The sequence below is a fragment of the Carcharhinus amblyrhynchos genome, chromosome 14, assembly GCF_965287045.1.
Source record: "Carcharhinus amblyrhynchos chromosome 14, sCarAmb.v2.hapA, whole genome shotgun sequence".
Lineage (NCBI taxonomy): Eukaryota > Metazoa > Chordata > Chondrichthyes > Carcharhiniformes > Carcharhinidae > Carcharhinus > Carcharhinus amblyrhynchos.
In genome coordinates, this window is record NC_137337.1 from 68,216,703 (window position 1) to 68,220,208 (window position 3,506).

The window sequence follows — 3,506 nt, forward strand, 5'->3', positions numbered from 1 at the left end:
AGAGTGCAGAATGTGGTGTTACAGTTACTAGGGTGTAGAGAAAGATCAACTTAATGCAAGGTAGGTACATTTGAAAATCTGACAGCAGCAGGGAAGAAGCTGGAGGAAGGTGGAAGAGAGAATATCCTGTTCTGTAAGCCAGCGTTTGTTGCCCATTCCCAATAGGCCAGAATCTTACCACCCTTCACACCAGCGGGATATTCCCATCCTCCTGTAGGGAACGGGGATTTGGCTAGCTGCCAAATTCTCCAATCTCACTGCTGTGGGAATGTGGTGTGAACAGCAGGTGAAATCACATCCTTACAGCCGTATGGCTCAAAAAAGACCCTTCAGCCCATCACATCTGCACCGACAATAACTACCACTAACGTCACACTAACCTTTTCTTCTGGCACTTCAAATTTATTATTTCCTTAGTGTCACAAATATGGGTGACATTAACACGGCAATGAAGTGACTGTGAAAATCCCCCAGTCGCCACACTCCGGCGCCTATTCGGGTACACTGAGAGAGAATTTAGCATTGCCAATGCACCTAACCAGCACATCTTTTGGACTGTGGAGGAAACCCACGCAGACACAGGGAGAATGTGCAGACTCCACACAGACAAGCCGGGAGTCAAACCCATGTTCCTAATGCTGTGAGGCAGCAGCACCAATAAGTGTGCTACCGTGCCGCCCTCATATCCCTGAATGTTACGATGTTTCGAGTGCTCATCCAGATTCTTTTAAAGATTGTGAGGTTTCTGGCCCCCCCCACCATTCACCTGATGAAGGGGCAAACCCCGAAAGCTTGTGAGTTTAGTATCAAATAAATTGGTTGGACTTTAACCTGGTGTTGTGAGACTTCATACTGTGTTCTCCCCTACTTTCCCAGATGGAGCATTCCAGATTCCCACCATCCTCTGAGTGAATGTGTCCTTTCTCAAAACTGCTCTGAATATATCCCACGTATTGGGGGAGGGGGGGGGGAGATGTTGAGAAGTCAGGGCCTACATCAATAACCTCAGCCGGTACAGGAATTGAACCCACGCTGTTGGCGCCGCTCTGCATCACTAACCAGCCATCCAAGCTAACCGCCACCCTACAATAACTACACTCAAAAAGCAATTCTTTGGTTCTAAAAGTGCTTTGGGATGTCCTGAGGGTGTGAAAGGCATTATGTGCATGCAAGTTCTTTTTTTAGTCATACGATGAAGGAAGCACTCGTTCTAATGTTACATGATGTAACTAAGAGACAATGTAAAGAAGAATTGACACATTCAATCAAAGCCAGATCAAGGAAGGATTGATTCTAATGCAGAAAACTATGATCGATCACATTCCCCTCACTAACGCCTGGAGTCTTGTCCCAAAACTGGGAAAACTGTCCCATATTCCAGGCAAGCAACAGCCCCACACAATCACACTCACAGAATCAAACCTTCTATCTACTCTCCCACATTCCATCACCACCATCGAAAAGTTACAACACAGAAGAAGACCATTTGACCCATCCTGTCCATACTAGCCCAATGACACTCTTTCTAACCCCACTTTCCTTCACCCAACCCATTGCCCTGTAGCTTACAGCACCTGAGGTGCCGATCCAATTATCTTTTTAGAAGAGTTTAGAATCTCTGCCTCCATCTCCTTCTGCGAATTCCAGACACCCACCCCACCCTCTGCGCAAAATGTTCATCCTCATGTCCCCTCTGCACCTACTGCCACTTATCTTGAATCTACATCCCCTGGTTGTAGGATTCTCTGCCACAGGGTGTGTCCTGTCCCAGTTGAAGGTGGACAAGTCAGATTTGGTTAGCTGTCACAAATCAACGAATCGTAAACCCTTACAAGGCAGAGCAAGGTCACTCGGCCCATCTGGCATGTGCCAGCTCTTTGAAAGCACAAGTCTATAAATCATCGCCTTGCAAAATGTCTCCTTTCAAGCGAACAACCAACTTTCCTTTGAAAATTACTGTTGAATCTGCTCCCAGCTGCCCTGTCAGCCAGTCTGTTCAAGATTATATCAATCCACTGCTTAATCTTCATCACCTCCACCCTATTACATTTGCCGATCGGCTGATGAAAGTCAATGTTCCTGCTGCAATCTGAAATCTGCATTCAGTCCCTGCCCAACGTGTAAACTCAGGAGTTATCAAACATACCATGTGCTGGAATCGAGATAGGATTCAACCTAACCAGCCAGTGGGAAATCAAGACTGAGTGATAAGCACAAGAACACAGGCTGAAATTATTATTTGAGAAATGAGAACATTGAGACAATCTGCAGTAGGGTCAAGGATCATTTGATCAATGAAGAGCTTGTCGTATGAGGAACGGTTAAGGAATCTGGGTCTGTGCTTGTTGGAGCTTGGGAGGATGAGGGGGGATCTTATTGAAACTTACTGGATACAGCGAGGCCTGGATGGAGTGGATGTGGAGAGGACGTTTCCATGAGTTGGAAAAACTAGAACCAGAGGGCACAACCTCAGGCTAAAGGGACGATCTTTTAAAACAGAGATGAGAGGAATTTCTGTGGAACTCTTTGCCACAGAAGGCTATGGAGGCCAGGTCATTGAGTGTCTTTAAGACAGAGATAGATAGGTTCTTGATTAATAAGGAGATCAGGGGTTATGGGGAAAAGGCAGGAGAATGGGAATGAAAAAAATATCAGCCATGATTGAATGGCGGAGCAGACTCGATGGGCCGAGTGGCCTAATTCTGCTCCTATGTCTTATGGTCTTATTTCTGGGTATGGGGTGCCAAATAACACTGAGAGACTCAGGGAACTGTACCCACATTGTTGAACCAACCTGTCCTGGTCCCTCCATGCTGATACTATAGTTATGAAAGCCCACCAAAGCTTCTACTTTCTCAGAAGACTAAGGAAATTTGGCATGTCAGCCAAGACTCTCACCAACTTTTACAGATGCACCACAGAAAGCATTCTTTTTGGTTGTATCACAGCTTTGGTTGTATGGCTCCTGCTCTGCCCAAGACCACAAGAAGCAACAAAACGTTGTGAATGTAGCCCAGTCCATCACGCAAACCAGCCTCACATCCACTGACTCTTTCTACAGTTCCCACTGCCTCAGAAAAACAGCCAGCGTAATCAAGGACCCCACGCACCCCGGACATTCTCTCTTGCCTCTTCTTCCATCGGGAAAAAGATACAAAAGTCTGAGGTCATGTACCAACCGACTCAAGAACAACTTCTTCCCTGCTGCTGTCAGACTTTTGAATGAACTTACCTTGCATTAATTTGATCTTTCTCCGTACTCTAGCTATGACTGTAACACTGCATTCTGCACTCCTCTCCTTCTCTATGAACGGTATGCTTTGTCTGTGTAGCGCGCAAGAAACAATACTTTTCAGTATATACTAACACTTAACAAAAATAAATCAAATCAAATAAAAAAAGGTGCATGATTTTATTTAAGTAAGAGAAACTTAGCGGCACAGTGGCACAGTGGTTAGCACTGCTGCCTCGCAGAGCCAGGGACCCCGGGTTCGATTCTGGCCACG